This window comes from Antennarius striatus, chromosome 5 (assembly GCF_040054535.1).
Source record: "Antennarius striatus isolate MH-2024 chromosome 5, ASM4005453v1, whole genome shotgun sequence".
In the NCBI taxonomy this organism is placed as follows: domain Eukaryota; kingdom Metazoa; phylum Chordata; class Actinopteri; order Lophiiformes; family Antennariidae; genus Antennarius; species Antennarius striatus.
The window spans coordinates 17,888,657-17,903,211 of NC_090780.1; the positions used below are offsets into that span (position 1 = coordinate 17,888,657).

The 14,555-nt window shown below is 43.6% G+C and overlaps 1 protein-coding gene across 2 annotated transcripts in view; it reads left to right on the plus strand.

The window, feature by feature from the left end:
- The first annotated feature begins 850 nt into the window (after window positions 1-850).
- Window positions 851-14,555, plus strand: part of plxna1b (plexin A1b) — a 178,073-nt gene continuing 164,368 nt past the window's right edge. For both annotated transcript variants that reach the window (XM_068314660.1, XM_068314661.1), the window contains exon 1: window positions 851-963. The gene's annotated coding sequence lies outside the window, so the exon portion shown is untranslated. The remainder of the gene's footprint in view (window positions 964-14,555) is intronic.

Below are 14,555 nucleotides of genomic sequence, written 5' to 3' on the forward strand. Positions count from 1 at the left end.
AAAATTGTCATCATAATGTGCTTGTTTTTCTGAGGTTTTCTGAAATAGTCAAAGAAAAAATGGAAACACACCTTGTGTCAATGTAATTGCTTTTTGGCAGCCAAGCAAATACAAACAACGCTGCCAAACCCATGACCAACCACTTTCTTAGCTTTGCATCGTTTGGCACTCATATTGCACATACCCAAGTATACAAATGTGGCACATATTTCTTAATGTCAAACATATGCATTGTTATATTTGCATGTTACATTAGTACTATTTGTAAGGTGAACATTTATTCAACTTTTATATAATGCATGTTTAAGTATCCTTTTTTATATCAGTGTGTTTTCTGCTCAGAAGGCAGTGGTCCTAAAAACAGGAAGTGATGACTGGGTTAGTAATTGTTATCTACACCTTTACTACGATGAAGAGCCTGCTTTCAAATTTTGCACTTAGAAAATAATCTTTAATTGATAGTTCCAAAAACATGAAAAAAAAATCCTTTTTTGTGAGCTGTTTTAAATTTGAGCTAAAATCATTGAAAAATGCTTGAGCCATGGCTCTTGATTTCAAATGTGCTCCTGGTACATAGTATTGCTAATAGAAACAAGTCTTTCCACAGTGATAATGCATGTATTTACACAGATATAGAATCTACAACATCTATTAATCATTACGCAGTAACGCCACTGGTAACATACAGTATAACACAACCAGGTGCCTGTCCCTGTCGGCTCGGAGCGCCCTCTATCGGCTAATAGACGTACGGCAGCGCTTCCGCTCTCCCCCCCCTCCCTCCTCTGTCCCTCCCCCCTCTGCTGGAGCTGGAGTTGCATTCCTCTCCTCTCCATTCACACGCAGGGAGCCACCGGAGAGAGAGCACTGCCGCTCCGCGACTAGAGTGGGAGTGGAACGTCCTCAAGTTTTGGAATTTAAAAACATGGCGAGGATATCTACCCGGAGGACCCCCTGAATCTTGTAAGTACCGAAAACTATCCGGCTCGGCTCTTCTTCTTCTTTTTTTAAATCTCATGGAAGGACCGGGTGTTGGTGGAGCCGGCTGAAATATTTGGCTTTACATTTTCCCCTCTCCATGGCTCCGTGTGGTGAGTTTACGGTCGTGTCCCCCCTTCAGACACACACACACACACACACACACACACACACACACACACACACACACACACACACACACACGCACGCGTCCCCGCCACTCTGTGATCCCTCCACGAGTTGGAGGCGCCAGCCGCGGAGCAGCGACCGTATCCGGGCTCTCTTTCCTCTCCTGGCGGCCGTGGCGGTTCGTGTGTTGCGCCAGCGGCGTGTTTGGAGTGAGCGCCAGTCGGACTGGTCCGCACCAAACTGTGAAACTGCGGATATTTTTGGACGCTTACCGATTCCAGCTGGTTAACTTGGTTCACTTTATAACTGAATGAATTATCGTGTAATACCTGGTGGTTTTACAAGAGGGCTGAAAGTTCCTTCAGATTTGATGCAGTGTGTGTGCGTGTGTGTGCGTGTGTGTGTGTGAGGTGGGTTTCTGGAGGCTGCAGTGAAGGATAAAACAACACAACAACTAAACACTTTTGGAATGTGGTAAAGCTTTATCCTGCAGAAAACGAGGTTGTAAAAGAAATCAGTGTTTTAGAGACGCGTCGGTGTGTTGATGTGGTGGAGCGCGGCTTTGCGTCAGAGCAGGAACACCTCCGCCACCAAACCGATCTGACAGCCTGTCGCTCGGATAAATAGCGCGGGGAGGACGCGTGGCTGCGTCTTTGGCTCCATCCTTGGCCAGGTTTCTTAAACGGACCTCAGGGAGGAGTTGTGTTGGATTTCTCCGGGGGGGGGGGGGGGGGGGGGGGTTAGTGCTTGCTTTTATATATAGGAGAAGAAAAAAAATCGATTCACGAAATAATTAGAAATTGTGTTGGTGTTGGCGTGAAAAGAGCGTTAATCTCTCACTCGTTAACGAATGAGAGGCAATTTGTGAGCTTTGTTATTCGACAGGAATTGAAACCCCCCCCCTTTTTTTTTTATTATTTGAAGCGCAGGAGTGGTGAGGGCTGTCTGTGGGTGTGTGGAGTGCGCATCGGTTGTCATCTATTGAAAATGCTCTCGTTTCTGTATCGGATTCTCCTCAGGTCTTTTTTTTTTTTTAATTATCAAACCCCAGTTAACCAAATTAGACTACCCCCCCCCCCGCCCCACCCGCGCACGCCCCGTTAATTCATTTTGGAGCTCATTTTAAATATGTATTCATGAATCATATTAGATGAGCGCGGGCTTTGGACATCATTTTAATGATTAAAAATGGGAAAGGGGAGCCAGACAAGAGTCAATCGCCAAACAAAAAAAAAAAAATCATTACAATATCCTGTTATATTAAAACAGGTGAGATTTTCGACAGACACCATAAACCTGAGATATCGATTTTACGCATTCCATCTTCCGTGGCTCCTCTTGCCCACCCTTATAAGACCACAGAGACTATATTGAAGGTAACTAGACTTCTTTTTTATGATTATTACAGCAGTCTTCTTGCTTGCTCCTTCACCTCTGAGGGTTACTATGACTTGAATCGGTAGGAAACTAAACCCATTCCCACACAAGACACCGGCTTTAGGTGATAACTCTTTGTCTTGAGTGACATGACCCAGTTTTGCCTTTCAGTCAAGCAGAGGCTTCTTATTGACAGTTCAGTGCCATGACCAGTATTCACATGGAAATGTGGTGGGATCTGATCCGTGATATGAGTGTTTGCTGAAGAGGTGGTGCCCAGTTTATCAGTATAATTGATTCCACCACATGCAAACTGACATTACTGCCAGCTACATAATAGAGGTGTAACTAAACAAGCATTATTTTTACTTAAACTGACTACAAAGAGTGGTTTTAATGTTCCGGTGACTCCCTTTGTACATAGACTTTATAAACAACCTCTTTTTCATGTCACAAGACTGGAAGTAATATAATGTTCTTGTGGGCAGGAAGATTAGCCACGTATGTGGATGATAATCATCTCTGCCAACTAGGTAATGTTCTGGCTAGTGTTGATTTGTATCTCCGTCTGTTAGCGTATTTTGTTTTCGGTCATCAATCTGAATCCAGATTCTTTTCCCCCCAAATAATTCCATATCATGGTGGGCTCCTCACCATGAGGCCTGCCGTACACCAAAATATAATCTGAGACTGTGAGATGTCATGTTAAAAAAAAAAGGATACAGCCTTGTAAGTAAGATCAAACTGTAGCTGAAACTGCAGATTAATCGTGGTATCAAATTTGATGCCTGTGCAAAAGTTACTGAATAAAACCACCATTAGTGGAATATCGTCTGTTTTTCTAAGGGTAGGTTTTCAGGCTTTCGGAGTCACACAAGGGTCAAACGTTTATGGGGCTATTGTGTTTAGGTGCAATGACATAATGTGGAAACTGAGCTTCCTTGGTGGAGGTTTGTGCTCACTAAATGCTGTCTATTTTTATTTTCACTGGGTTTGTCCAAGCACTCATTTATTTTTATCCTCCTGAAATCTTTAAATTGAAATCTTCAACCATCAATCTATATTATGACTTAAAAAGTTCCCACCTTACACAACTGCAGTCTTTTTTTTTTATGTGGCCTTGTTTGGCATTTCACATAAAAGCTGGCAACCTAGCCAGAAAATTACAGGCAATTTGCCTCAATCTTCCCTAATTATGATACAGATCAGCCCCACAATACAACAGCAATATCGTGAAATTCGCCCTGTCCGGTCTGGCTGTCGGCGCGGAGGGCGAATCTGTGATGTCCAAACTTTGGAATCTGAGCTGACATGTGCACTATGCGCCCTTCTGCTCCTCCTTTGTGTCACCCCCCCTCCCCCATCACATTCCTCAGGAGTTCTCAGCGAGCGGCATGTTTAAGGTCTGATAAGATTGGAGATGGGTGACAAAGCAGAAGAGCTGCGCTCAAGTGAGAACTGAATTGTGACCTTTGCACGTTGAGATCGGCCCTGAACTTGTTTTATTTTATTGTTTTTATTTCTCTACTTTGATGAAATAAAAAAAACAACCAGCTGATTTTAATCAATTGCCATTGTGCTGAATTTTGGGTCATGGAGCTGGAATGAAAATCTTGACGTTGCTTATATCAGTGAAAGGATCTTTGGTGTGTGTGTATCCTTCAGGGAATGCTGTGCTGTGATTCATAGCTGTCATGTGTTGAACCCATGTATTATGCGGACCGCGTTCACACCCAGGTCGTTTGGTGTCTGCGTCGCTGTGCTGCTTTTCCAGTTTTCTCCTCCTGTTGAACGTTTGAAACTAGTGTGACAACCTCTTCTTCAGGCATTTCCTCTCCTCTGCCGTTCTTCCAGCCTCCCAACTTTCTCTTCCTAACAGAAACCCAACGTTGTCTGCTTCTGCCTCCACCCTTCTTCACCAACAATCTCTTTCTAGCCTTTGCTTTTGACTCTTAAATGTCCTTATTTCTCTTTCTTCTCTTCCACTCTCCTGCACTTACTTTCTCTGTAGTTGCATGTTGATTCCTTCGTTCTCCCTGTTCCCTCCCTCCTGTGTCACTTGTCTTTTTCTGTCATGTCATCTTTGTCCGAATAACCAGTTCACCAAGTTCACCAGTATGTTATGATGGGATAACCAGTCTTCACTGTTAGCCTTTGGCTTCCTGTCGCTGATTTAAGAAGTGTGTACTACGTCCGAGTGAGGATTCCCTGCTCAGAGCGGTGCAGGGTTATGTCAGAGAGTGTTTGGTATGCTGTGGTCTAAACGCTCTGCCCCTCTTGCAACAGCGACTTCCTTACCACAGCAGCTCTGTAATGTAATACAACTGCTTTCATATCACAGCCGGTGGCGATGGCATGTTTTTATTACATAAGTTTTCATTTGTGTCAGTCTTGGTAAAGGATTTAGCTGGGGCTCTGCCCAGAGTGTGTTTCATTCAATCTGTGCTGGTCTGCCTTTTGCTCTTTTTTTGCAGTTTGTTTTATATTTCTCTACACCCCCCGCCTCCCGAGTCTTGTCCCATTCTCTTTTTCTCTCCTCCGTCTCTATCCGAGGATTTTGTTGTTGTTGTTGCTTGGTCTCACTGAGGTTTGTGTGGGGCCTCCGAGGCGAGGAGCCACACGGTAGCAGTAACAGCAAATTACGCTAAAAAGGGGACCAGCAGCAAGACTTCACCTGAGGACCCTGTTATAGTCACACACTCACGCACGCACACACACACACACACACACACACACACACACGAGTCTACTGGTGCTAACACCTCTCCAGTCGACAGGCCTTGATATGAAATAAACTCACTCACCAATACCTGGCGGGCCTGTCTTGACTGACTGCTCAAATAGAAATGACCTCCATTTGGCCTGAATAAAAAGCTGGGATGGGGAGTCAGTAGGTGACGTTGTGCTGCATGGGGCCATTGCGTCACAAATCATGCATCTGGTTCATCATAGGTGAACCAGATGCATGAAACCTCATCAGTGGCAATCAGAAGTTGCTCTACAGACAGACTGATATTTTTGGCCCAAGAAACTGCCTGAATTTGAATTTGAGGATGCTCAAAGTGAGTACCAGCGTGGAGAATTAGGAATGAAAGCTTTCTCTACATTGTCTGACATCTTGACCTTCTTAAAAGAGAGTCCTTGTTGCATTCCTCATTTTTAAATACAGTATAGCCAAATACATACTAGCGCAGGGCAGAATTTTCCTCCGCCAGGAAGTGGATCTTCTTTTTCTTTGAGAGAAGCAGCCTTAGTTTCTCTGTCTCTGTTGTGTTCATCCAAGTGAACTGTCTGTTATGTATAATTAATTTTATCCTCTCTCCCGGTTTATTTTTATCGCCCACTTTTAACCATTCCTTCAAAGGACCCATCCCCCTCCCCGCTTCCGTCCTCCACAGAGCTTGCTGAAAGTGACAGCTGCTCGGATATGGGGGGATGCTTTTTTTTTTTTGAAGCAGGCACTAAAAAGGCCACTTGCTCAAGAAGATTTGGAATACAAGAATCTCTGTCATTGTGACAGAATCAAAAACATGTCCACTAATGTGGCTGCAAATTGAAAATAAGCTGTGTCCTCACTGTGGTCTGTGTCGCCTGTTGAGCAGCATGATTTGCATATTTCTCTTCAAGGTTATTGATTGGTTAAACCCTAAAGCAGAGAAAGTGATTGCTTTCGGTTAGACACTAACAAACGTGTTCATAGGCGTCATGATTTATTAACAGGTTCTTGTTCTGTTTTCTCAGTCAATCCAAAGAAACGCTGTCATTGGTTTTTCTCCGTCGGCCTCTGGCATGAGATTGTGTTACAATCACAGTCAAGGAGCTGCCGTGAGTTCCAAAGAAGTTGCACTGACTCCAGTCCCTCTCCTGTCCCAGTGGCCTTGTCTTGAAATCCCACCATCCCCACATGTAGCGGGCACAAGTCTGTATGAGGTTTCACCCTCTGGCACGCCAGTACTGCTGTCAGCATTCTGTCCATCTTGCGTCAGACAGCCATTCAGGCGGCTTTGGTCCCTGCTATCCATGGACATTATGTTCATTCTTGTGTACTAAAACTGAGGCCAGCTATCGATCAGGAAGATCCTACACCTATCATGTGTATTTTTTAATTTTATTGCTCATGCAAAGGTGTCAGGATATGTTCCACTTCTCCAGGTGATTCTTATAATCATCATCTTACTATGCAAGGTTCCAATAGTTGTTGATCCCAGGTCAGTTTGGAACTGTAGTGCTGGGGGATAAGATTTATATTATACAGTATTATACTGTATTATATTATATTATTGTATTGTGTTTTATTGTATTATGTTATAATAGAAGCCAACAATAGTTATTCATAAATTCATTTAAGTTCATTTTAGCACAACAATTTAAATTACCAGTAAACTATTTGGATTACATTACTTCATTAGCCATACGTTGTTTTGTTGTTAGTGACTCAATTTTTTATGTAAGACGTGCAAAAAATAATATATTTAAAATCATTCAGCAATACATTATTATCTCAAGAACACAGATCACATATGGGCAGTAACATTTAAAATAAACTTCTCTGAATATCCTTCGACCAGCTGTACAACTACCTGATCAATGAGAACACCTTCATTACTTAACCTTTTAAAAGAATGGCAGATATTCCACCAGCCAGGACAACATTTGTGCTGCACCGCGAATATAGATTGATCACAGCTATTGATGATCGTCTTGTTTGTTGATAGGTTAACAGAAGTCAGCCAGGCGAATACTGATGCCAACATTTGCAGGAAAAGTGCATCTTTATTTTGAACCATGTCAAGTTTGTTTATTACTTGTAGTTTTTCCTCTCCATGTCTCTTTTACACTTTTTAAAGGCTGTTTTTCTGATTCAGTTTTTGGACTAAGCTCATTTTAAAACAATGTCCATCAAGAATGGGTAGAAAATGATGCTCAAGGTATAATTTAGAGGTTAGAAAACAGATTCATCATGGAAAATGACAACCTTTAGAGTTTCCTTCTGTCATGCAGCTCAAGTTGTATCACGTCATATTCGAGTTACCTTACTTGATTCTGTGTGTTTTGCAGAGAGACATGGTCAGATAGTGATGGATTTTGCAGCCCAATATTGTTTTTGGTTGTCTCAGACTATCACAGTTTGAAATGGCTGGAGTGGCGTAGGGGCCAGATGCACCCCCAAACAACAGAACACAATTCTAACTGGTTTGGTTTGAAAAATCCACAAATGTTTGAACGGTGTGCATCTATCCAAACCTGTTGGCATCTTCCAATGAGTGTGTTTGTCGCTGCCGCTGATAGCCTTGGGTTAGAAGATGCAGGCTGCTTGCGTTTACCATGGTTGCTACTGTCTGTCTTGACTTTTTGGGCATGTTTGGCTTGCTAATGAGAACCACTGTGGGAGGGGGGAGAATAGCAATGCATCATCGGTGTACATCTTTTCATGTGCACACGGTATGCAGGAGGACACTATCTCCCGGGCAGGTTTGCGCGGGGTACGATCATTGGCGCTCCTCATGTTTAATGTAAGGTAACACCCTTCTGTGGAGGAGATGAAACGAGGAACAGTTTATTTGGGCGCGCTGCCATTTATTGTTGTGATTAACGTTAATGGTGCAGGAACTCATAATTACTCACCTCCTTTTTTTCTCTACACTGTATCCTACTTTATTCCTGTCTGCCATTTCTTCCGTTATTGTTGTTTAACAGGACATGTACACACACACACACACACACACACACACACGCACACGCACACGCACACGCACACACACACACACAGACACCGGTCTCTGTTGTATTTACCACGGGGGATTTTAAATAATTCAGGCCTCTTCTCCACAGCCCTGTAAGGAAGCCTAATAGAAGGCGGACCTTTGAAGAGAGCCACATGCCCAGGGAAAGCATGGCCATAGGCGAGCCAATAAATCAGCGAGCTGTCTGTCTGGCCTCTTTACTGTGACTGTATTGTGAGCTAGCCAACAACAAGCCCCCATTTCAGGGAAAGGAAGGGCTGCTAACTCTGGGAGGTCAGCCGTGTGGCGATGTCGCCTTGAGGCTGGGGCGATGACGCATGTAGGACACAAGTAGGATCACTTTCTGTCCCGCCTCACCTGCCTTCCACCTTGTGTTTGTCTGGGCACACAGTCATGGACCACATACTGTGATGTCAGTTTACTAGATTGGGATATGTGCTCATTTATCCACTTTGTGTACCAGTTTTTTTTTCACTTCTGTGTGGTACACTTTAGATGTGGCCTGGTGCTTGTGGCTCATTTAGTACATATGTGTATAACTGCTGAGATCTCATGTTTGCTGACACTTTATATATATTTCCTGTTTTCCTGTAAAGTTTTTCATCATCATACCACAATAAGCAGTTAGCCTTGTTGAATCCACAATGCAATATCTCGTCAGTGTTTTTGTGTAGCTGTAGCCGCAGAATCGCTCTGGAGGACTTCCCAGCCACTCGTCTCCCTAAGTTTAACTCGGTCATTATTTTTCTCCAGCGGGAGCCCTCAGGATCTGGGACCAAGTCAGATCGTTTCTAAGCTCTGACTGTGGTAACAGTAATGTTTTATTTTAAACCGATGTCCAGATGAAAAGTGATTACTGTTAGAAAACAGAACCACAAAAATGTTGTTTCAATGAAAAGGAACATTTAAATCCAGTTCAGCTTTCTAACAGTAACAGCTACTTACCACAGAGCTATAATCAGTGCTCTTCTCTGAGAAATAGTTCAGATTCTTGGCATCCATTGCGTCATGCTTACAGTGGAGATGAATACAGATTCGATCGGCGAATGTAAACTTACCTTAACGTGGTGTTGAAGCGCCATAGGATATTGTCATTTTCCCTGGACTACCTCCTTTTCTTTATACAGCCGCTTTCTTAGGTTTCTCTTTTGTGCACCTCTCAAAGGGTTAAAGAGGGAGAAGTGATGAGGAGCCCGCCTGGTTTCCATTGTGTGCTGGCATTGTGCCACTGCATAGCATGTCCACCATAGACACATGTACAAGGGACTTTTCTCTATTCACAGTTATACGGTAATGCTACCCTCACCTCACACAAATCAATGCAGATATTTTCCATAGATTAGCGGCATTAGCCAGAAAAAGGCTGGCATTCCATAGGCAGTCTAATTGACAGAAGTGTCAAATAAGGTGTAAATGCTCTCCTGATATTTTTTAAATCATGATTTACACAGCCTTGTAGGCATTGCTCAACAATCTTCTAGCATCCGACAAATTAATACATTTAGTTTTGGGGATGCTGAAAGACCTGTTGTTTTTCGTCCACTACCTCAGTGGAAACATGTGCTTAACGACCATAAAATCCATGTTTCCCTCCCCTCCTTGCATACCTTGTTAAGGGGAAAACCACTCAACAGCATGTTGTGCAGAACATCGGTGGCTGCTCAGCCTAATTCTTTTTGCAGGCTTCGTTCTGCAGCAACTCGAGCACTTTTAAGCCCCCCCCCTTGACCCCATGTGGAGAAGAGGCAAGCAAACCACGGGGACACCAGGAATAAGTACTCCAGGCCAGACAATGGTGGGCTACCAGGACGGGGGTGGGGTGTAGATTGTAAGTAGAACTGGAAGAAGCGCAGGAGAATACTTGCTTCTAAGTTGGAAAGAGGGGTGGGATAATGGGAGGTCAAAGGTCGGACAGATCCCTCATTTAAAGGTGGAGTGGGGCCACGGAGGTTTTATTCCCAGGCCATAGTGTTTCTTTTTGCCCAGCCTGGAGTGAACCTTTGGGTTGCTACTGCATGACAGGGTGTGAGTGTGAGCTACACATTACTATCCCATGATGGCCGTAGTTATGGTCAGTGACCTCTGACCCCAGCTTCAACTCCCCCTCTCCAGGAGCTGTCACACAGATCAGCGGTGTGCTAGCTCCTGCGTGAGGCACGGTCGCGGCGTGAAGAGACTCTGAGTATTGCCACCGGTTGTCTCCAGATAATTTAGCCTGAGCTAGTCTGGTCTCTCAGCTGGCTGACTTTGCGGGGCAGACGAGCAGGCAGAGCATGTGATGAAGCAGTTTGCAAACACGACGGAATGTGTCAGCGTTACCATTCAGCCGGCTGCATTCTGAATGAAATGGGGCGTGTAACTTGTGACTGGTGTGATGTGCTGATGCATGGCAGTTGGGAGGAGTCGCTTCCTTTCTTTCCAAGCCTTTCCACCCCCACCCCCCACACACCTCCTCCTCCTACCTCACCAAGATCCATGATTTGCTTGGTTTCTGTTGCAGGGTGAGGAATGCGGCCGTTCAGGTCTATTGGCTTGGCTCTCTGTTTTTACCAGTGTGTGACCTCATTCTGTGCTTGAGATCTGTGTGACACGGTCCCTTGTGAACTGGCAAACTCTCTCTGGCTGCCCTCTGACACATGACAGACACCGTTTGCTTAACTGACCCTTGGGGCAAGACTGTTGTCTGCTTTTGAAACAAAACCACTGAAAATGCAATTAATCAAAAAGAGAATGTAAAATTCTCCGTCAAAATCATCAGACAATGACTTACCTTTATCATAAACCGCTAAAGAGGATAGATTTCAGAGGCTGCATTGTTCTTAAAATATGGCAAAAGCTGTTGTAGCACATTCTGAAGGCACACCTCATCCTGCCCTTGGCAATCAGCGCTGCAGTCTAACTTGGCCACAGCACAGAAGCGTTCTCAAAAGTCTGCTTGAAGCTGCATCAACATAAAAGCCCTGAGCATAGATTTGTGAAAGGGCGGGATAGGAGAAATCTGAACAAAATGATGCCAGCGTCTGCACCTTGGCTGAGGGAAAAGAAAAGACAACTCATGGGTAAAGGAGGGAACTTGGCAGCACTAGCGAACTCAGAACAGCAGCAAGGCAGCTTGTACTGAAGAATAATAAATAATGTTGTAGTGAGAAGCTCCCCCTGCAAGGCAGATGCAAAAAATGAGAAAGTGTTGGGAACTAAGGATGACAAGAAGTCAGATGGTGCTAAATCAAACTTTAATTCGGGGCCGAACACAGTAAAGGAACAGCTGCCGTTGCTTTTGCCACCCTGGCTTTATAGCTTTCTCATTTTAAAGCCAAACAGATGTTACAAGGGGGTGGAGATCTTATCGGACGCAAAGTTTGGTTTCAGGGAAGAGGAGGAAATTAAACTCACCCACTCTGCAGACTGGTGATTTCAGGGAATTAGAGTTAAGGTCTGCTGGTCACAGTAATGATTATTGCAACTCTGTGAAATGTGTTTAGCCCCCCTACACTGCAGTGATTGTGACAGCAGGGAAGCTTCTCTATCTGTTTTGAAGTGCCCTTGAGCAAGACAGACTCCATTCATCATTCAAGGGAAGAACCAAACAATGCTATATATAAATGTTACCATATTCCTCCTGAACAGTCATTGCAGGCTTCTCAAGATGTGACAGTAATTTGTATTTAGTACTCTTATTAATGCATTTTCTCATCAGATCTCAATCAATGAATGAGATTTTCTTGGATAGCCCAAATGCACAAACAACCATTTTGCGGGGTAAAAAAAAGACTTCATTCAGGGGAAAAAAAGAAGAAACGTCGTGGAGAACCACACATGAGGGATCCCTCTCCTTAGGACGGTTAATGTACAATAGGTAGTAGAAGCACAGAACACAACAATCGTTAAAAAAATGCACAACAACCAAAGTCTGTGTGGGTGAACTGCGTTGTGGAGCATGCTTTTCGAAGAGGTCTACACAGGTGCAGTCCACAAACGTCCCTGTTACCAAGACACATGGTCATGTGTGTCTCCACCGCAAAGCAGGTTGCAAGGGGAACTATAATGCCCATAATACAGAGAAGTTGGGAAATTGTAAGGCAAGGGAATTCTCTGTTGAAAACTCCCTGGGGTGAAGTTATTGACACAGTCATGGCAAAGCATGGGAGAATAAATCCAGAGGGAGAACAAAGTAGAGAAGTAATGACACCTCTGCCAGCAGTCTAGTCTATAGCAATGTAACTATGGACCCAAACTATAGGCCTTATCAAAATGGAGGTTTTCAGCCTACTCTTAAACACTGAGCAGGTGTCTGCTCCAAAGACTTGAACTGGAAAGTTGTTCCACAGAAGAGGGACCTAACAGCTGAAGACTCTACATCACATATTACTTTTCAAAATCTAGGGAAGGAGCTGTATTTTAAACCATATTTATCCAATTTCCATCATCAAGGATGTGTCACTGGCTCACTTAGCGAAACCCTAACACATTTATTTATTTATTTATTTATGTATTTAAATGTATATATTGGAGAGAAGCTAATTTATAGGGATCAACAATGTCAGTATTTCAGTTTGTATTAAAATTATTAATGTAAAAATAAGAAAAATAAATTGAGTTAAACAGCACACAGCAAATTTCTGATCAGGAGTCCCACATTCCACAGTGGCATTTTATTTGATGATAAAGAGGGAATGTGAAGAACACTCATTTAACAAGAATTACTTAGTTGTGTAGATCATTGAAGTGGTACCTATGCCAGGACAGTTTTGTGACAGTTTGTGCTTAGTGGGTTAATGATGGAGCATGATCTACGAAAACCTGAGTGAATGTGGACCAAAAACAAGAGAAAGAAAGCGACAATAGCAACTTGTCATTTTGGCAGTAATTGTATAGTGTGACTGTTAACTGTCAGTTAATAGATACTGGGTTCAAAAAGATAAAGAAAAGTCTTGTCTGTTTCCCAAACTTCCTGACATGTGACCGAGGTTGTCTCTGACTTAGACCTTGGATAAAAACAAATACCCCCTTGGACCCTGACTGTAGTTTGCATCAAGATAAGACAATGTGAAACTTTTATGGCCAGAAAGAGGCATATAGGGCTATATCTAAGATTTGATGGATGATATGCCTTCACACTTTATTTTCAAAGTGCCATTTGCGGTGCTCCTGAACTCCAATCAAGCTGCACAAAAAAAAAATAATGAAAAGTCGTGATTTCATCTCTTGTAGAAAATGTGCTGTTTTGTGAATGTTGACTGCACAAGAAGGACATGATGAGTCTCTTCTGTCCCACAAAGGAACTCAATGCATCACGGTAGATAAAGTTGTAGTTAGTCACACACTCACCATTTGCCCACTAACTAGTCATACATTGATTTGTGCACTGACGTATCAAGTGGAAAGAGGTGATAAATTCAAATGAGGGCGGATAATGATCTGTACTTTCATGATAATTTGGTTTTGTACGGGTCTAGGAATGAGCCGGCTTCAACGGACGGAGTCTACTAATGTAATGTTAACTACAATTTGATGTTACCATTCTATTCCATTATGATGTCCAGTGTGAACAGAAAATAGAGTAGGGACTTGGTAGCGCTGTTGCTGCTGCTGTGTGGAGGAGGCTGGCGTGTATGTGCTACATTCAGGCCCTATTCACACCGTCTTGCACTCAGAATTTCATTCTCCTTCTCAGATTTTAAATGTCTGTCTTGGGGAGATTCCATTTTGTGTGGCTCACTAACCTCTTTTATCAGTATGTCTGTCTCTCCCCCTCCTTCCCTCTCTCTCATTCTGTCACTCTCCTATGGTGGGTGTGATGAAAATGGCTGTTTAATCATGCAGAGAGGTCAACCAATCAAAGGGGCCCGAGCCGAGTGATTTAAGGGCCTATTCAGAGCACAGCTGGAGAGAGGGAGCGTCTGGGGGGGGGGGGGTATGTGTGATTGCTGTATGGTGCAGATCCTCACTCATCCACTTTCCACTGGTCTCATTCCGCCAATAATTGTCCCTGATAGATTGATGTACAGGTGGGGGGAATAAGTGGGTAGAGTGTAGAGGGCGTGGAGTTGCACACATTAGACTGTCGAAGAACCCGCAATGACATTCGAATACACACTCCAAACTCACATGACCTCATCAGCAGCAGCGGCACAGCCCAAAGTGTCCCTCCCATTAACACTGGTGGACTGCTTCCGCTGAAACCACACACCCCAGTCCAGTAGTTGGCAGTATACACTTTTGATCCAACAACACAAAATAAGACTGTAGTGATGGATTTACAAATCTTCTTTGAAGAAGTGATAATGAACACAATGAGTCTGTAGCACAACAAGATACAACAGCTGG